Source organism: Erithacus rubecula, assembly GCF_903797595.1.
Source record: "Erithacus rubecula genome assembly, chromosome: 3".
Taxonomy (NCBI): domain Eukaryota; kingdom Metazoa; phylum Chordata; class Aves; order Passeriformes; family Muscicapidae; genus Erithacus; species Erithacus rubecula.
Genome location: NC_136689.1, coordinates 56,966,180 through 56,987,851, shown reverse-complemented (window position 1 = coordinate 56,987,851; position 21,672 = coordinate 56,966,180).

Sequence of the window (21,672 nt, the reverse complement as noted above, 5' to 3'; positions counted from 1 at the left end):
TTGTGGTGGCACTTCACAGATTTGTCTCCTTTTACTCAATAGGGTGTGCATGATACAGCTGCCTTCTTGAAGCTGAGCACTGCACTACAGCTGTCTTGGAGTCCAAAAGGGAGCCAAATCCTTGAGGCAGCTTCAGTCCTTTTACACAGGAATTATGCAGGGGAGAAAATCAAGGCACATGCAATTAGTGAAAATCAGAACCTGCAGTGCAGCTTCTCTCTCCGGCTGCTTTTGTGTAGGGCTCAGCCCAAACAAAGCAGCCTCCCCTGAGCCTTGGACTCCTTACAGCCTAGCAGAAGGAAGATCACTACAAGCATCAGGTATTTCTGCTAGTGGGAAGCCTGGTAAATACTCTTTCCAAGCCAGCAACACCTCCAGTTGGCAGGCTTACTTGGCAGGCTCCAGACACTGAAGTAAACACGCTCTGTTTTGTGAGATTCACTAAAGTCGGGTTTATCCCTGTCCTGCCTCTCAAGGGATTCTGAGGTGCCAGTTGTGACCCTTTAATGTAAAAGTATTAAGTAGTCAAAAAAATAGAATTGCCTGGAAAAGAGTTGCCCCTTAGTTATGACAAGTGGTATGGAAATAATTTGAGAGTGGGTTGTGTTTCACTATTTTTCCCCACAATTTCAATATAATTTAAGTCTATGATTTTCTTCTTTTTTTCCCCATGATCTAGCTATACATTAAAATAATGAAGAGTCAGTAGTGTGTTAAGAGGGACAGTGGGGAGTAGAAAGTGCAAAAGGCTGGGAGAAGCAGCCAGTCTGAGCTGACCACTCAGGGGAACCACAGGATCATTCAGGAAAAGTTGCTCCAGGGGCAATATACAGTCTGGGATGGGTGGTCCCATGGTGTGACATCTCTCCTCCACCTGGCCCAGTTCCAGTCTGGCTCTCCTCTGCCTGACCTGCTCCTTTGCCAGCAGCTGCCCAAAGCCAACAGACCAGAGGAGTCACACCAGCATCCAAAAATGGGTTAGTGCTGAGAGACGCTAAACTTTGCCTTACAATTTGTTTGGGAACGGTGGGGAACAGTCCAAGCAGAAAAGAGATAGAAGGGGAAAAAAAACCTAGAAAAATAAACTGCAGACAATATCTCATTGATACAGTGTCTGGGGCTGGCACTGCAATGTGCAGCAGAGGGAAGGAAGCCCTGGTGCTCAGAGTTATCCATTATTTTCACTAGTGTTGACCATGCTTCCCTGCCTTCCAAATGCCTCCACAGGTGGTGGGAGCAACTCCAGATGGGCCACCAGGGCATGAGTGAGATCCCACTGCCAGCTCCAAGGCAATGCTGTCTGCCAGGATGCTGCTGTGGGAGGCTTGGGACCATGTTGGAAGCACATCCCTGTGTCCAGACCTTCCCCAAAGGACTGAGGCAGCAGCCACCACCGCCCAAACAAGGCCAGGCCCATACACACAGCTGACTCCTGCCTCTGTTGAGTCACGCCACTGGCTACTTCTTTCTTGTTGCTTTAGCTGGATCAGGAGATCTGCCCTGGCCTGGCAGGGCTGCTCGGCAGCTGCTGAGGAGCCCAGTCTGTGCCAGTCAGGAAGGAGCTGTGCTTGGTCCCAGGCTGGAGCTGCTGCAGGCGAGAGAAGGGCAAGGCACACAGGAGGAGAACGGCAGCCTTGTATATCTGTCATATAAACCTCAGAGCCCCCGCTCTGGCTCTTTATCAATTATTAGCATGCTGCTAAAATAAGAAAATAGATTTCATAAGTGTGTTTCTGTTCCACACACCAGACAGATAGTCTGGCTAAAATGATTTATTGGTGTGAGTTAGTGCGTGTCTATGTGTAGATGTGCATATGGTTCAAATCCTATAAAGCCGAGTCCTGCCTCTGTATGCGTGTATTTAATGCTTTATATGGTACATCATTCCTTTTTCATGTGTGTCTGTCTGGTTTTCTTGGGCAGCACTAGTTAAATTTCTTCTTTCTTTCCTTTTTTTTTTTTTAATTTTATTTTTGCATTTCACATGAATTGTGCAGTGGAAGCCAAGAGTATCTGCCAGCTTGGCTGTCCCAAAAATAAAAGTTGACACTCTTCTCCTAGAAACAGTTATCTCCTCATTGTAGTCATTGTCAGACACACCCACACCATCCCTTTCTTGAAACTGAGGCCGAATTTAATAATGCACTTGGCTGCTTTCATTTCTGACTAAAAATGTCAAAAAGTGAAAATACTTTTTCTTAAGAATGCAGAGGCAGAGAGCAATCCCAGGACAAGGCATTTACTATTGTAAGTGTGCACAAAGGCACAGACTGCTCTCCTCCAGCTGGCAGCTAGGAATAGTGCTGCAGAAACCAAGGACAAAGGTGGAAGCAGTGATAGGAAAGTCCCTCCACCTTCTCTTCAAGTTAAAATTCCTCTTTTCTCTCATCTGTGGTAAACAGACTGCTGCAATTTTCAGCTTTCCTTGAATTCTTCATTTTGGCTTTTGAGGTTTGGGACTCCTTTTTCCACACCTCCAGTTTACTCAGACACAGTAAACAAACATTGATTTCACCCCAATGATAAGTGCCACAGAGTCTGAAGAGGCAAAGCTGCTTGGATGTGAAGCCAGTTCATGTCCCTGCCTACCAGAATAGCAGGCAGGGCTTGGTATGAGTCATACAAGACATGATGTCTGCTCCCAAGTTATACTTGCCCCATGCAACTTATTTTCTGAGCCACTTGGCAGAAAAGTAGCTATTCAATGTTGCAGTCATAGGTATTTCAGAAGCTGTGCTTTTAGTTAGAGGTGACAACAGCCCATGGAAAATTCTGGTTTAGGTAGGAAAACATAGGTTAGAAAATGAATGAACAATCTGTTTTCCTGCATCACGCCCATTTCCACCTGTAGAATACCTAGACAGCGAGTGAAGTTCTTTTAAAGCAACAGTAAGTCATCAATTCAAAGTGACTTTTACCACTGCTGTTGTAAAGAGCCAAGACAAAATATATTCCCTCTTGGCTTTCTCTCAGTTTAGGTGCAGTAGATCCTTAGACTCTTAGCTGATTCTAATTTTTCACCCTATGAGTTCAAGCACTTGCAGCTGGTTGGGTATTTTTAAGCTTCCATAGGTGAATTGTTCTCTGCTGCAGGAGTTGTTCCATGGGGTCAGAGCTGCCAGTGCCTTGAAATCAATTACAAGATGGAAAATGATTGACATGATGATTGAAGAACATTTTCTGGTTTTCACTGTCAAGGTGATTGACAGCAAGGTGAGATCCATGGATACAGAAATCACTGATGACTGATTTGTCATTGTAAGTAGATGAGGAGGGTCTTGTGATCCTTCATGGAGGCTATTCTAGTGGTGTTGTAGGTTCATTATCTTTGGGGACAGCAGTTATTTCAGCACCAATTTCAGGGTTTTTTCACCCAGTAAGTAGGGGATAACAAAGCTCTAGAGCAAAAGGTTACAGAATCACAGAATCATCATGGTTGGAAAACACCTTTAAGAACATCTAGTCCAACCATCAATCCAGCACCACCATAGTCACTCCTAAACCATATGTCCAGGTGCCACATCCAGATACTTCTTGAACACATTCAGAGACAGTGACTCCACCACCTCCTTGGGCAGCTTCTCCCAGTATCTACTGCTCTTTCAGTGAAATATTTTTCTAGTATTTAATCTGAACCTCCCGTGGCAGAACTGAAGGACATTTCCTCATGTCTTTTCACTTAGACATGGCAGAAGAGAATGAGCCCTCCTGCCTACACCCTCCTTTCAGGAAGTTGTAGAGAGTGATAAGGTGTCCCTTGAGCCCCCTTTTCTCCAAACTAAACAATTCCAGTTTACTCAGCTACTCCTCATAAGCCTTATTTTCTAAACCATTCACCAGCTCTGTTGCCCTTCTTTGGACACACTTCAGCACCTCAGAGTCTTTCTTGAAATGAGGGACCTAAAATTAAACACAGTAGTCAAGCTGCAGCCTCACTTGTTACCCTACAAAGCAACATTTTCAGCACTATAGGTGCCATCAGAAGATGTGGTTCCTGTGCTGAGCCTTAGCAGAGAGAAGATTAGATGTGTTGGACTGTTGTTACTTACATGACTTTGCAAAGAGACAAGAATTTTGTTACGAATTTGTAGAAGTCAAATACCTGGTTAGTCTCAGCACGCTTAAAAATATGGATAAATTCAGTTTCTCAGTCATGGGAGAGTTGCTTATTTTGTACAAGAAGCAGCTTTCACTCAAGGCAGATACTGCCTGTTTTGAGGACTGGGTTGAACTGTTCCACCTAAGTTGTAAATTATCACGTCCCATACATACACTGTGAAAATCAAGAGAGATGCAAGCTGGGATGAATCCTACAGTTTGACTGTAGATCAAGTGTCTGTGCTTCTAGGCTCCAAGCTGCTGGCTGAAATATCTTTCTTTTTCCCTTTGCAATAAACCTAGAGTTGTGACAGTGGGTTTTCATGGCACTGGAACTAGATGTCTGGAGGAAATGGTATGAGTAGTAGTCAGAATGTGTGACTCCACATATGACTGTAGAGCACAGCATTTTGCCTATACTGGGCACTGGCTCCTCATCTCTCCCATTTCTTTAAAATCCTGTCCACCTTTCATAGACATTAGCTATGTAGCACTTTTGAAGGGGGATCTTTTCTTCTTCAGAATGTTTGGTTTTAAAGAAAGTGTAAACAGGTCTGCCATCATGGCTGGAGAGTAGAACAGACACAGTTAGGGGAACTGTGTGGGTATTTAGAGCATGAGGATCAGTAAGAAGAGTTACTTTTACCCTGAGAGGTTTTATGTGGCATTTTTCTATGCAAACTCTTTGATACTGCTTTGGAGGTATGACTGTGGATATGCCAACCCACGTGCATTTTGACATAGTTACAAATATGGACATTTGAGTGCTAGCCCAATACCTAAAAAACTCCAAGTTGGTTTCCTGTTCTAGGAAATCCCTGGCAGTTTAATTACTCTCTCTGCACTCATCTGTTGATCAGAGAGCAGCTGCATGAAATATCTTTAAGGCTGTGGTTCCTGAAGGTTGGTCAGGTTGTTTAACTTCTCAGCACAAAACGGTGAAGAGAGGGCAGGAAGGCATCCAAATGGGCATCCCTATCTCTGAGGTGGATAGTTAGGACAGATAACCTAGTTAGGCCAGGAAGTCACAGCAAAATAGAAATCAGTGATGCTACTTGCTTACGTGTCGTGGAAGGAATAAGCCTAGGCTAATACTGGAGCCATGGAAACAGACTTGGACAGGAATTGGTAAAAATTAGCTGCAGTACCTCTCAGGTAGAAACACTGCTCTTAGACCAGCCATCCTGTCTTTCAGCATGGGCTAGTGATGATCTTGAGTTAAGAGCTTGGCCTGAGCAGGAGAGTCCATGCAATCAATGCAGTGAATGAGTTTCCCTTTGAGAGTGAGGTGGGTTCCCATTTTGGGAGTTAGACCGTTCCCCATTAACTCCAGGAAGCCTTTATCTAAGCAATCAGGGAAGGCCACAATAATCAAAGTAGAGGTAATGCACAGGGAAACCCACAATACTTGGAACAGAAGTTAAGAGCAGTTTGAATAGCCTGTGCTGAGCTAACCCTTCATCTCAGTGCACTTTGGAGATTGCTGAGCTGCACACAAGAAACCCACTGTGGGGAGATGCTGCAGTGGGGAATTGCCAGGAGCTGGAGCTGAGCTCTGCACAGTGGTGTCATAAGGATTTACCTGCAAAAACATGGAATTCAACTGCAGTGAGAGCCCAAGAGTTGATACAAAGGATACCCAATTGCAGTGTAAGGTGTTTTATTAATCCTGCAAAACTAAGGGGTTGTCTAGGATAGAGACCAGCTGCTGGTGTCTCTCTCTTGGCATTTTATCCATTAGTAACTATTTACTTACAGAGTGGTATAAAACACTCCTCTAATGAAAACAGAGCAGCATGAAAGGAGATATTGCTGATGAGCTGTGATAGCATCTCCTCTAAGATGCTCCAATTAATAAATGTTAAAAATGCACGCTTTCCAGTGTGAGTGTACACATATATCAACCTGTTTATAGCTGAGATTCCCACTGAATGTGGTTTTTGAGGTGGGCAGGTACTCACCAAAGATGTACCTTTTGTCAGCTTCTCACAATATCTCCTGGAGTGGTTAGTGAACCTGAAATTTTAGATTCACTGACTAATCATGTAGTACGTGGCTCTGGTGATCTAAGTGAGAAGCAGTGTAGGTATAAGAAACTGAAAAACATGTGCCTCTTCACTACAATCCAGTGGCTGGGGGAAAAACCACAAGTAAATGCTAAAGCCATGCTGAGACAAAGAAAGAGAGGAAATAGAAAGCTCTCCAAAAATGGCAGCACTTACACAGTTATTTCACAAGGTATACGTAGAAGCATAAATGTGTGTCTAAACCTGGATACACCTTGGCAACAAATCTTCTCATACATTAAAGGTCTGCCTTGGAAACTACCAACTTTTTTTTTTTTTTTTTTTTTTTTTTTCCTGAGGAGTATACTTAGAAAAGTGAAAAATGCAAATTTTAAAAATTGGCAGAAATCGTGCATTCATCTAAGATTCTAAGGATGATTGTACTGTACAGTTACTTATTTTAAGGGTTTACATTGAGGCACTGTGGAGTAAGAAGGATGCTTTCCTCCTCTTTTTAGGACTATTTTGTGCTCAGATAAACACTAAGCCAGTCTGCAACTTAGTGCAAAGCTGATACAAGACAAAATACTAATGGAAAACAATCAGATTGATTTTATTAATGTTAGTAAGCATACATGATACTTTGGGTTGCCATATTTTATTTTTAGTGCATCGTTACATCCAGTAAATGCTTCCTTCACAATCAGAATTACTTTCCAATGGGGTTGAATGCTGTGGCCCCTGAAACTGCACAGTACCAAGTAATCTGGCATGGACATTCCTTGTCTCTAACAGTGTGGACTACATATGCAAGGTTGCAAGATAGACTTACCTCATAATGATCTGTGTTTCAGCCATATTCAACATATTTTTCTTTCCAGTTTCAATATTTTAATGAACTTTTGAGTCCCAGCAATAATCTCCATTTTAACAAAAAATTAAAAAGTCAAAAAATAGTAGAGAAATCCAATCCTGGATTATCCCATTCGTTCCTCAGTTGTGCTCTCAGGAGCTCACTGAGTGCTTTTTGCTAATCAAACAAATTTGAGACATAAGAGCTCCTACTCACCCTCTTGCTGCTTTTTCTTTCTACCATCCCTAATATAAACAAGACAGCACCTAAGTAAGAGCAGGGGGTTAGTGCTGGGACGGAACATCTCAGTAGAACAGGTATAGAAAAAGAAAATGTCTTTTTCTGAAGAATTCTACTTTGGGATATGATCCTTGTGCCTCTTAGATCAGCATGAACTGAGAGGTTCTGAGCATCCTAATGTTGTAGGCTACTGCACAGAACTTAATGGGGATAAAAAGTCCCACACATCCATATGTTTGTGTCTATATTGGACAAAAGGAGAGTGGCTGAGGGGATCTTTGAACTGCTGCTTCCTTTCAATAGGTTGCTAGGATGTACCAGGAATACAGCTCTCTAAAGTTCAAGTTAGCTTTGAGTCCCTGGGGATCCCATATGAGTTTTATAAAAGGAGGGAAGGTTTGTTTTCAGTAGAGAAAGGAAATAAGAGAATTTAAATAAAACCTAGATGAAGCTTGAAGTGACCTGCAAATCACAAGTGAGGTATGAAGGGCTACTGCTCAGACAGTGCCTACTCCTGCTGTGGAGCTCCAGGGAAGTGCCACAGGTTCAGGATGGCTGCTGTGCTGGAGACCACAAGAGCCATGATTCACTCAAAGGGAATGTGAAGCAAGTCAGTTATTTTTTGAGAGTTTCACAATGGCAAAGAATGGGAACCAATTCACTGGCCAAAAAAACAGGCAACAATGGCTAAGAGTATAAACATGTAAGGCAGACATATAGGGGGCAGGCAGCCAATTAAGAGGAAGGAAGAAGCTAAAATAAGCCGATGAATGAACAGACAGGAAATATTTAACAGTGAAGGAGATAACGCGTGACTTAGAGGGAAATAAGAGGAAAGAGTTACAAGGTTAAATCTATAAAATAATACAGTGGTTATTTAGGGGAAATTTTGTCTTGCTGCAAACAGAAAGGACGGAACAAAGTGTAGGGGAAGTGCTGCAGAAGTGCCAGCAAATGGTGCCCCAGCAAAGACTGGCCAACCCCTCTTGAAATCTGGCTTTTGTTGGGTGATCACCCCACTGCTTTATGCCTTCTCTCACCTGGCTTGCAAAATGCATGCAGTGTTTCTGGAGTCTTTTGAGCATTCTTTGCTGCCTTGGGTGTAAATCTCTTCTTGACTGTGTTTTGTATAGGTCATACCCTGTGATCCATACTGTGATCTGGAGTTCTGGCAGGGAGAGCTGCTGGAGCTGGTAAATTCGTGTTCAGGCAATGTTCATATAGAGGAGTACAGAAACAACCATCTCAGCCTTAAATAAGTTGAAAGGAGGTGGAAAAGCAGATGGGACTATCTGAGGGGAAATACAGTTTCAAGTAGATTAGGTTATTTGAACTGCATGGGCAGAGCACATGCAAAAGCAGCTTGGTGTCTCTTCTGGGGCTGGGAAGAGGTAATGGCAACTCCTTGTCTCTAAGCCCCTGGAATGTCTCCAGCCCTGAGAATTCTTCCTATATGGGGCCTGTGTGCTGCTGGAACCATTCTGTGGGCTGGATTCAGAGAGAAAAAGAATAACCTGAAAGGCCTGTTTCTACTGGTTAGTAAGTAAGGTAATGAACTTTTAATGAATATATTCGTTTATAGTGAAATAGAACCACTATTCTAGGAGAAATTACATGTTATAAAACCTGTGTTTTTAGACATCTTAATAGAAAAACATCTAAGTCTACACAGAAGTATATTATTTTAGCATAAGGCAATTCCTGCAAATATGGGGGGAGGGGGGGATTCTGTATGATTGGCCTCCCCTCTCTGCATTCCTTCACATTGACCTGAGTTCCAGATTTGAATAAACTTGAACTCATAAAATCTTTAGGTGGTTAGTATCTGCATGTTGAATTTGTAACATCCTGAAATCAAGCCAGTTTTACATTGTTCTAGTTTGTGTGGATGTGGCTTTTTTTGAAATAACCTTTTGAGGGATTACGAGAAAATCATCAGCCTGAGAAAACTGCTCATGAGTCAAGGAGGAACATACATTATGACACTGAGAAAGAGGGAATGAAGATGCTCCAGGATAACTTCCTTATTCAAAATTAGAAATGAGGAAGTAGAAAGGGAAAAACTAATGACTTTGCTTTGCTCAGCACAATGCCATGATTTGAGTGCAGTCACAGACTTTGCTCCCAGTCACCCTGAGAAACTCAAACTAATCACAGTGTAAAAGCAGTAGGATCAGAATAAGGCCTGTGCAGTTCTCACACATGTTCACATCTCACAAAGCCTTTTGGTGGGACTGGCATTGTGCTCTGTGTTACCCAAAGTGCAAAGGCAGGGACTGATTTTGGGAGCTTTCCACTTTAATGCAATGAGTTCTCTCTAGATTCTAGATACTCTGTTTCAGATTAAAAAGAAAACCTTAGAATAGAGCAGATTAGAATAGATTAGATTAGAGAAGAATGGATAGTTTTAGATTAAAAAGAATATGCTTTTTGACTGCCTAGAGGCAGGAGAAACACCTGGCCTTGCAGCCTGACTACTGCTTGAAACTTCTTCTAGCCAGTCTGGGCATAAGAGCAGTGAATTCTACCCCACAAGCCAGCAATCAGAAATTAAGGTCTGTGGGGCTTTGTGACCCTGAGGGAGATGCTGTGTTGCAGGAAGGTTCTGATGCCTTTGCCAGCATGCTTTAACTGCAGCTGTCCTGCAGAGGTGCCAGAAAAACCTATCACAGATACCCCAATCCAGGCTGCAATCACATCTCCTTTTTGTCCTGAGGGCAAGTACTTGGACACTCTCTGTAAATGGTGGCAGGCTTCCAGCTAACAATGGTGTCTGGGCTCTCTGCAGTATTACCTGCTGAGGTGTTTCCTACAACATGCCACTTCTTTCTTTACCCTTGCTCCTGGCTCCTTCCTTTAGACAGAGCTTGGCAAGCAGCCCTGTGGCAATTTTCTGCACTGAACATGTGCCAGAGGAAACCCGCTTGGATAAGAACTGGGACATTTTGATCAAAAGCAAGGTTGTGAGTCCCAGTGGATATTCTTTTTTTATGTGCTTGTTAGCATCATTGTTTTTCTGACTTTTGCTGTATGAAATAGTGTTCTGTCCTTGACTAATGCAGTGCTATAGTTTTCATTAGTTTTTCTTACAAGTCCCTACTTTGGTATGGAGAATGTCTAAATTCCCTTCATCAAACTTTTTTTGTTCATTGGAAAAGGATATAGCAAAAACTATATGGCAAAGACTTGAATGTGTTTGAAGCAACGCTCTCTTATTTGCTTTGGTTTCTAAAAGTTAATTGTTAAAAAGTGGGGCTTGATATCTAATGTGTTATAATGATAAGATGTTTTGAAATACACAGTTCATAGCTCCGGGCCAGCTTGTATAACCTTTGCATGCTTGGACAGTACCTCATGTAATGGGGTGCCAGAGATGCTTCTCTGAAATAAAAAATGTAAAAGGTACTTAGTTGAAGCATAATAAAAAGGATGACGATCACCCTTTTGCTGAGTTACATACTGGTATCAAATATCAAAATTACTAATTTTTTTCATTAAATGAATTGAAGAGTTTCTGTTTCCATTTTCTCCTTTCAAATTATAGCTCTTCTCATAATCTCTGAGCCCACAATGTGCCCATTTTAACTTTCATTTTCTTGCTTTTATTTAAAAGATTCAGCCAACAGACCTTTGGCAGCATCATCTATGTTTATGGATAGTGATATTTGTTTTAGAAATAGTGTCACTGCTGTACCTTGTGAGGTGAAGATAAACATCCTGAAATTGTACACAGAAAAAGGTCAAAGATCAAATAGATTTCCTCACCAGGGAATTGTCCTGTAAAACACAATGACCCTGTTGTTTTTATTGTAACACTGGAGTTAGGGGCTGCAGAAAATGATGATGTGGGCTGGACTGACAGACTTTGAAAGATATTAGATCTTCCAAAGACAAGAAGATTGTTTCCTTGGCACTGTGGCCGCTGGGTTTAGTCCTTTTCCCAATGATGGGATGAAAGGTGTGAAATGAATAAATGAACACTTGCTACTGGCCTGCATCAGGCAGGGCAATTCAGCTGGGTGAATGAGGCTCTCCTCTGCCTCCCAGGACAAAACCCACTCTCAGACAGCAGCCCCTGGACCTCCAATGGTGTTGTGCAGGTATCAGTGGCTTCAGCCACTAGAGAAAGCAGCTGCAAGGGCTGTGTCTGTGTGATCCCTTCAGCACTCACCTCCCTTTGCTGGCTCCACTGCCTACAGCTCGCTGTGGCTCAGACAGGGGAACACGTAAAGTGAGACCAGCTGGGCATGCAGACAGCACTGAGGGGCTCCAGGGGAGCACTTAATGTTAGTGTCTTCATAACATTTCCAGGTTCCAGTCAGCCTGGAGTTTGCATTTATTTTTGGGATGGGCTCAGCATTTGCTTGCTTGGGCAATTTCATTGTCGAATCCAATGATAATCCAAAGAAACATTAATATTACTTACTTATTCCCACCACTCTGATGACTGTTATGTAGGCCACAAAATCTGCCTGTATCAGGAAAATTCGTTTTTCAAAAAAGACAAAAATGTTATTTTTCCTATTAAAAAAAAAAAAAAAAAAAAAAAAAACACCAAGGCATTTCTGTTTAGGTTTGCTTGGTCTTGGTGCTGCCTTTTGCTGTCCTCTATCTAATAATTGTACATCTGGCATTCTCATTATATCAAGGCTCCATCATACAGTGGTAGTTGTCTCCTCTGGAGCTGAAAATTATGGTATGATGCAACAAGAAGATGTGATAAATGAGTAGAGGGAATGTAAGAGAAATGATGAGGCTACCAGTGACAGGAAACAGCTATATAGACTGGGTGTAAAATTTGTAACTTTGCAGTATGTGTTAGGTTTTATTTCTCTAAGATATAAAAAGAGGGGAAAGATTGATGGTGTCAATAGTTCCTGCTGGCCACCTGCCTCCCGTTTATGTTGAAAAGATGAAAGCACATTCCTTTCATACGTCAGGATACATTTTATGCTTTCTGTAACAAAACACACCATGGTATTTTGCCCAATTGCATTTTCTCTTTAGTTATAAGAAAATAAATCTGAGAAAATGGAGATCTTGAGAACTATGAACCCACTAATTTTGTAGTTCAAGAAGTCTAGCATGTTGCTTTGTCTTTTCCTTATAAATATTTTCCAGAGAAGCCCTGTCTCTTGACTGGATCATCTTATGACCATTAATAGGCATCAGAGGAAACAGCAATGAGTGCTGTGCTCAGAGAGAAGCCTGCCAGAACCAGTAACCAGCAACACACAACAGCCCTGCTCAGATTTTAAAGCAAACATCAAACTAAATAACCCATTTCTCATGGGTGGGATTGTGGTGCAGTTTGACAGCTATATGACAGAAAATGACAGACATATACACAAGTACCAATAATTGTGTGTGAGGGGGCTGAAACAGAGAGAGAGAGATCAGACTGCCATTTTCTCAGTGAAATCTAACCATTCATCAGAATATAATTTTGCTTACACTTGCATTTGAAAGGAACACAAGTATTTCTTTAAAAAAAATTTAAAAAGAGTAGGTCCTTGTTCTAGGAAGAGCAGGGATTGTGAAGGAGGGATGTGGCAGGACCTCCTGAGGAAGGCCAGCATCACTGCACCCCAAGGAGGCAGCTCTTTGCAGCCAGGAGCTAAAATGAACTCAGAGGGACTGCCAGCTTCACCAGCAAGGGGGTCTCACCTGTGTCTGTGTAGATTGAAGAGCACAAGTCTTTGTTCCACCAAGGGAGAGTGCCCCTGAAGCAATGGACCACAGCACACACTCGTCATTTTCATTCAAGCCAAAAGGAGGAACCACAAGACAATCTGGCCAGAAAAATGGCCTCAGGGAATTGCTATGGGAACAGCTGAAAGGAATGATTTCTAATGTGAGAAATTTGATTCAGTCTTACCCTGGTTTGGGCTAAGATAGTAAGGTTTGCTTTAGACACTTACACTTATAAATTTTCATTGACATAGGATTAAGGTTTAGGGTATAGGGCTAGGGCATTTAGAGTTATGGCTTGCTGTTAGGGTTATTAGGGTTAGGGTCATTAGAGTTAAGGTTGTGTTGGTTAGAGTAAGGCTTTGGGGTATGGTATTTAGGTTAGGATTAAGTTTATGGTTGATGGCGAAGTTACAGTTTTTTAATTTTTATTAAGGTGAGAGGTTTAGAAACTTCTAGATTTGCTTTCACTTTGGGCTGCTAATTTCTGACTGCTCTTCATCATGTTACATATTTTGCACTACTGGAATTCTTCAAAGACTTGTTTATCTGTTCTTCTAGACCTCTGTGACCTTTGCCATGCCCATTACTCTCCCCTCTATTTTTAATATGAACCAGCCCAGGTTGCATGAATGCTGTTTAGTTCTTGTATGTTTATATCCAAAGAAGAGTTTCCTGATCCATGTACAAAGCATTGGTTGCTTGATGCTCCCTATCAGGAGATGGTTTTTCCAGGATCTGGAAAATTTTCCAGATTTCAGCTGCTGTGGTGGCCTAACCATTTGTTTGAAAGAGAAATTTGTGAAGCTCCAGATGGAAGGAGCAATTATTTATCAACAGTGCAGGACCTGGATTCAATGCAATGCTTTTCCTTACGTGCCTCCTGTTTCTCTCCAGTTCATCACAAGTTAATTTCTTTTGCACTTGTATGAATTGTCCATGCATCACAGAAATCTTTTTCTTCACCTTTGTTTTTTTAATATTTCACAAGAATGACACCTCTATAGTATAAACAATGTATTGTGCCTAAGTGAGTGGTTCAGAAGATCAAATATTCGCCCTTGGGATCTTCTCCACACATACTGCAGATCACATCCTCCTCAGGAAGGTTTCTCCTGGCACTCCACCTGAGGGGCTTTACATTTCCTGATCAAACACCACATGGAAAATTAAGGTTCACAGAAAATATATATAAAATCCAACACCTCTCTATAACAAGCTATATGGAGAGGCCAGATACTAAGTTGTTAATTCTTACCACTGTTTAATACACATAGTGCATAATTACCACTACATAATACTGTACAGCATGATACTAATAATATGCTGATTAAATTGAATTAATTAATTCAACTAATTAATTACTAATTACTAATTAATTAATAATTAATAACTAATTAATTACTAACTTACTAATTAATTCCCTCCTATTTCCTTCTGACAATAGCTCTCTTTTCTCTCTCTCACACTTGCTCTCAACTCAGTAACATATGTGTTGTGCAAGCCTGTCCCTGAGGTGTGTACAAGACTTCCTTAAGCTTACCAGAACATGTACCTGGGACAAGTCAACTCAGAAACACCAATACTTTCAGTCTCAGACCACTGCCCATGGCAGCCTTCCTACCTTCAACCTAAGAACAACCCCCTAAATCTTGCTCTGTGGGAAGAGAGGAATGGGCAATGTGGAACAAAATATAAAAGAAAATAAAAGTTTCTGCTTCAGATTATTTTTGTTGTAAAAATCTATTCACCCTTATAAGCTTGTACATCACCACATCTGGGGTCCTCAGAACAAAAATGATGTGGACCTTTTAGAGCAGGTCCAAAGTAGGGACATGAAAACTGGTCAGAGGGAAGGAGCACCTCTCCTATGAGAACAGGCTGAGAGATCTGAGATTGTTCAGCCTGGAGAAGAGAAGGTTCTGAGGAGACCTTACAGCACCTTTCAGTACTTAAAGGAGGCCTCCAAAAAAGAGGGGAAAATAATTCTTACAAGGGCAAAGAGCGACAGAATAAGGGTGGAATGGTTTTAAACTAGAAGATGAGAGATTTAGATTAAATCTTTGGAAGAAGTTCTTTTCTCAGAGGATGGTGAGAAACTAGAACAGGTTGCCCAAAATGGTGCCCTGGAAGTGTTCAAGGCCAGGCTGGATGGGGCTCTGAGCAATGTGGTCTAGTGGAAGGTGTCCTTGCTCATGGCAGAGGAGTTGGAACAAGATCCCTTTAAGGTCCCTTCCAACCCAAGACATTCTGTATGTATATAAAAGCATGTATGCACACATGGGTGCACACATTATAGAGAGAGGGAGCTGCTCACTGCTGTATCACAGGAACTCTACCAAATCCCAGAGTATTCTGAGTTACACCAACACACTACAACTACTTCTTAAGGGCTACTGAGTATTGAGTCAACACCCCCTGCCTCCTTCCCTGTTTTTAATGTCATTTTTTGGATTCTTTTGGAATCTGACAAAGCCGATAAATGATGCATCGCTGAAGGGCACTTGATTTTCTGCTGTGATGGGAGGATGGAAGCCTTTTTGTGCAGGGCTACTTCTGGTAAACAAAGAGTAAGAAAAGAGCTTGTTCAAGGAGAAGAAAATGGGAACCTGGAGCAGAAGAGCTCCATGACATGCTGGTGCTGCTGGCTCTGGGCAGTCAGCACCTGGGGCTCTGGGAAAAGGGGTGCAGCTAGCCCCAGTCCCCAGAAGAAGGCAGCTGCTGCAGGCTCTGGGGCCGCTGTCTTTCATTCTGCTTTCACCTGAGACTCTCTCCAGCCTCCCTATTTTACAATTTTATGTAAACTCTGGGGTCCTGCGGGATGAAAGTGCTCTCTGTTTCGCTGCGGAGCTGCGGCTTTTGGATTTTACAGCCCCAAAATTACTTCATGATGATCCAGAGCACACATCATAGCCCAGAAACCACACGGGAGCCGTGCTGGTAAAGGAAGCCCAGAACTGCTGAAGTAGCCAGACTGAAATTTATAACCGTGACCTGGGCCTTGTCAGGCCTTTACGACACCGTGTAAAGGGAATTGCTGCTTAGTCACCAATTTGCTTGGCAAGATTGGCTGGATTAGGAAATACATAAAAGGTCAGACAGTAGGAGTTTGTCTAGACATCCTATTTTGGATTATATGCTCTACAAGTTTCTGTGGCAACCCCTGCAAAACATTCATATTTTAGCAATATTTTTGAAGACTCCATTTCTGTAACGAGCCACCGAAGCTTTTGTGAGCAAAATTAACTTGTTTCTCCTGCCACCCGCTACATCCTTTTGGGAAGCGAGGTGAGCCACCTCAGCTGGGAGCTGGGGGTGAAACCACCTTATTCCCTTATTCCCCAGGGCAGAAGTTGTGCCTGTGGGGGCAGCCAGGGACCCAGGGAGGCCTCTGGACCTGTCAGGGTGGAGGAGCTGGGACAGGGAGGGGATGCTTCCCTGCAGCTGCCAGACCACACTCCGTTGTCCTTCGCCAGCCCAGGCTCCATATGGAGCTTTCCAGCAGCAGAGGGATGGATGGGAGGAGCCAGAAGAAACAGGTGCTGCCCCAGCACAATGAGGGCTGTGGGTAAAAGGAAGACACAGTCTCAAGCTACACCAGAGGAGATATAGGTTGGATATTAGGAAGAAGTTTTTCACTGAAAGAATAATAAAGCATTGGAATGCTTTGCCTGGGGAGGTGGTGGAGTCACCATCCCTGGATGTGTTTAAAAAAAGACTGGATGTGGCACTTGGTGCCATGGTTTAGTTGAGGTGTTGGGGTTTGGGTTGCTCTTGGTGATCTTGGAGGTCTCTTCCAACCCAGTGATTCTGTGATGCTGTGATACTGTGAAAAGCAGCACTGCCATGGTTTGCCACATCTGAGTCCACTGGGATTTGAGATGGGCTGCTCAGGAGTTTTCACATAAATAAATGCAGTATTGTAGCGAGAGGCACAAAAAAAACCAGCCAGCCAGCCAGGCAAAAATGGGCTACACAGACAGGGTTCTTTCACTTCTAATAGAATCATAGACTGATTTGAATTGGAAGGGACATTAAAGTCCATCTAGTTCCAGCCCCTCTGCTATGCGTAAGGACATACTCCACTAGAACAGATTGCTCAAAGCCCTGTCCATCCTGGTCTTGTACTTGTGACATGGTGAGAAATGGAAACAGTTTTTCAAATTTTGGTCTTTGGAATTCTTTTTCCGGGTTGCTAAAGCGAGGGTAAAAAAGAGAAAAAACGAACACCATGAGTCTCAATGATACTAATTGGACTTGGCTAGGCTTTCCATGTTGAATCAAATAGATGCCAACTTAAACTAAATAAAATGTAGCAAGAAAGATTTTATGAAAACCAAAGGTAGATTTACTTTGTCTACTCACGTAAAAATGAATGAATAAATAAACATTCCAGACAGCGCTTTTGACCAGGTTCATTAAAGTAAGTGCATGCTTAACTTTATGATTCCTATCATCTGATACCTAGAAAGCCATAGCTTTCAAATTCATTCCTGAAAGGGCTGGTATTTATTAGGACTGGTCCATTTTCTTTCCTTTTTCTCATAATTATCTTCTGGATAAATATTGCTATGAAGGGGGTTTTGCAGTGCTGGCTGCTGGCGTAGGCAGCACCTGGAGCCACAGTGGTGCCAATCCTGGGGTGCAGCAGAGGTTCCTCTGATGGTACCACACACCTTCCTGGGGCAATGCCCTTCCCCTTCCACCTCCAAGCCTTTCAGAAAAGTGGGTACCATTATCCACACTCTGCAGCTGAGGAGCAGCTGGAGGAAAGAAAAAAAGCTTGGAGAGATCAGCTGATGGTTCTGAGAAGGTGTGGACTACTTGCAGCTTCCCTGAAACTCCTGGGGTGAGTGAGATGATTCTGCCACTGCTGGCTTTTCATACGTCTACTGAGAAGGTGTGTAATTAGTTTACTTTGCAAATTAAAAAAATTAAAACTGCAAAATACTGTACGGTGTTACAGCTGGGTTAGGCTGAGTTACTGAAATGAGCAAGATTTCTGAAGTCAGAGCAGAGAATAATAATAATAATAGCTGTTCTGCTGATACCCTTTGAATTTGAAACCTAATGCTCTGGCACTTCCCAGGAGAAGTGAGTCAAGCCTCATTCATATCTGTCTCTGGCACGGGCAGAGGGATTGCACACGAATTTGAGGAGTGCAGCAACACCCCCAGGGCTGAGGGTGTGCACTGATGTATGTACTTACATGAATCTATTCTACTCTCTAAACCAACCACAGGCAGATGCGTATTTCACAGCCTACCTGCTCAACAAGGCTCCCAAATTACAGTCTATGAGTCAAATAATGTGAAACTGAAATGTGTGGTGGAAGGGAAATTCCATGTTTGACCAAGCAAACACCTCTCTGATTCTAAATTGTTCTCAGCCAGCTTCCTTTGGTCCTACTTCCTTGGTGATTTGCCTATAAAATGAGCTTTTATTTAATCCTTTGAAATACTGTGTTAATAAGAAGGCTATAGAACCACATCAGATATTTCTGAATTCCAGCACAAATCTGTTATCTATTATTATTATTATTATTATTATTATTATTATTATTACGCAAACAGCCTGTTTGGGCAAAGGAGTTTGCAATACAATTTGCCAAATGAGTAACAGGTCTCTGCCCTAAGGAACTTACAGTCTAAAGGCAGTTTTGGCAAGGTTTTCAAAGGTGTTGTGTACCCACAGTTTACAGTGACTTCAATGAGAACCTATGAGTCCAATGACAACTTTGAAAACCATGCCAAATATAAATAATTACTTTTTTTTTTTTCCTTCTTTGATATCTGGAAGTCACTCATAACTTTTTAATTACAAACATAACATCAAATTTAATTCTTTACTTGTTTAGTTCCATCTCCCCCTTTCAGGACTGATCTCTATTTGGTTGATAGGCATCTGTCATCTCCTCCCCTATAGTGAAAGAGTAGCCTGGTGTGCTCCTAGGGATGGCTGTCCACCCCTACGGAAAATCCAACTGAATGAAGCAGCTATTGGGCTGAGCTGCATTCCTGTTTTTATAAGTGAATGTAACTGGAAGGTTGTCTATTGCTTGTACTGGGTAAATTGAGGTGTCTAATAATTTCACTAATGCTTACAAATATAAGGGGCAAGCAGATGGGGTATTTCAGACCCCATCACTGATAGTGTGTGGAAGCCTCAGGATACAAGGAAATGAGGTTTTCATAGGTGCTTGTGCAGAGTGGGGAGGATATTTTAAAACAGTTTTTAAAAATAGGTTTCCTGGCAAAGCTAATACCTTCAAAATGCTAGAACAATATAATCTGTAAGAAAATACATACTCAAATTTAAGAATTGAACAAGTTATGCACAAGTCACAATGTTTTCCACTATTCATACAGGCAGTTGGATGTGGGATATGGAATGTGTATTGTGGAAGACCTCTGACCTCTCCATACTCCCTACACTCTGTATCTATTTTCAAAGCAGGGTAGAGGGATTTAGCAAATTATACCTGGATTAGGAGGAAAGGGTTTTTTATTTTCCTGAGGTCTTTCATGGCATTACTCTTCTACTTCATATTCTTCACTCTTTTACTTTAGAATTAAGGTGTGAAATAGCTACAGCCTTATGAAGAAGAAAAGCAAGAGAGAAGATAAATTTATTGATGTGATCAAGGTACTAAGCAAAACAGAAAAGCAATGTAGAACACATGAAAGGCTTGAAAATGAAGAAGAAAATTAATTCCCTGTATATGGGGGAAAGGGTAATTTTAGTCACACCCAGCTCTTGTTCAGTGCTTTTCTCTTTTGAATCTCAAAACACCTTAGTGAAACAGTGAGTACCACTACCTGATTTATGGGTGAGGAAACTGAGGAACAGAGAGGGAATTTTGCATGCTTAAGGCTGCCCAGGATACCAGCCAGGAATAGCAACAATATCCTGCAGCTGGATCCACTAGATCATATTAACTGCAAATGATGATTCTGCTGCAAAATCAATGTTTAATCACCACCAAGATTGCAATGCAGCCTACAAAAGAAATTTGGTTTCTCTGACCCAAAATATGTTGTTAAAATGGGCTGTGGCATCCTCACCCAAACCTGACATGAGACTGGAAAAGGCAGAAGGCAGTTCTGATGACCTGCTCAGCACTTCCTCCTCCACAGGTGAGCAGAAGCAACAGGATCCAAGCTCTCTACTCAGGCTGTCCTAGACAATTTCCATTCCCTTCAGGAAAACTGCTATGTCGTCCTCCTGTGAGTTTTCCTGGTGTCTGGCATCCTGCCAGAGCTACATTCTTTGATAATCTGCTCTTCACCTCCACATTGTCCACATACATGTATTAATAATGGTGATTATAGCTGAGTATTATCTTATTTTGGCAGCAGTTTTTTGGAAGATAAAATAAGAAATCTACTGCTTTTGTTGATGTTGCTTATCTCCCCTGCCAATTCCTCACCTCCTTCTCTTCTCTATTCTTGGGTCTTTTCCAATGTCTGTTTTCCCTCCACATAATTTTCCTTCTTGTTGGATATTGTACTATATTAATACTTTTTCTTCCTATTTCCCTCTGCCTTTTTCTTCTCTACCACATTTTGATTCTGTTCATGACCTCCATCCTTCTTCTTCTATGTCTTTTCCCCACATTCCTCCTTTTCTATCTGTTTTTTCCCAGCCTCCTCAGCCAGAAACAGATCGATCATGTCAGGTGGTTTGGGGAGTTTCAGAGCAAGGTCAGGAACAGGAGATGGTCAGGCCAAGCAAAGCATCTGGATTCAGCAATTTCTCAGCTGTTTTGCATCTACCTTCTGCATAGCCTGAGCACATGGAAGAGGCAAGCTGCCACATCTGCTAGAGAGGAGCTCTGTAGTCATCAGGGATGACAAGGTGATGCAGCTATCCAGAAAACTAGAGCACCCCTGCCTTTTCACCCTGTTTGGCTACCAGCAGCTCACTCTTACATGCCTTAGAGATTCAGGAAAAGGTTTAGGCATAAGCTAAGGTGGGGGTAACCCATTAAATATTTGCAGAAATCTTCAAATCAGTTCACTTCTGCGGCCAAACTAAACCAGCAAGTTCAACAATGTTATTCAATATTGTAAAGCAGACCAACTGATAGAAAATTGTTTGTGTTAAAAGCCAGCTTTGGTCTTCTGTGTACTTTGAGATACTACCCAGTCAATATAAAAAAAAATTGTATAATTAATAGTGTTCGTCACAGGGAGTACAGTTGTGTTTGCAATTGCTCAATCTGATTCAAAGACTTTGATAACAACATGTGCACCACTGCCTGCCTTCACACCTAGCTCTCAGCCCTTGCACAGGGGTGCACATGGCATTATTACCTCATGCTGCACAAGGGAATGACTACACCAGCACTGGGAAAAGCATTCAAAGAACACCAACCCCACAAAGTGTGATAGCTTTGCAGGCAGAGCCAATGCACCCAGAGGATCCACCTGCTGCACAGGATGGATGCCTCAAGTCCTGAGGCCCATTTCCCCCTTGCCTGGCCCTGTGCCTGCTGAAGCTGCAGCCATGAGGAGGATGGGGAGGCAGATGGTGCTTTGTGAGCCACTGGCCTCTCCAGCACCGTCCTGTGCAGATGTGCTCTCAGCAGAGACAGATGCTGCAATTGCCTGGGGCTCTGCCTACTCTGACTCTCATCATTGCTACTGCCAGTGGAAAATTGCAGACCAAAAAAAGATTCATGTAAATAGATTCTTGTTTAAAAGCTCACTGCCTTCAGCTGTTTCTAACTGAAGCATGTCAAGGTGTAGGAGGGAAGCCCTAATGGCTTATGGGGAGCTGGGA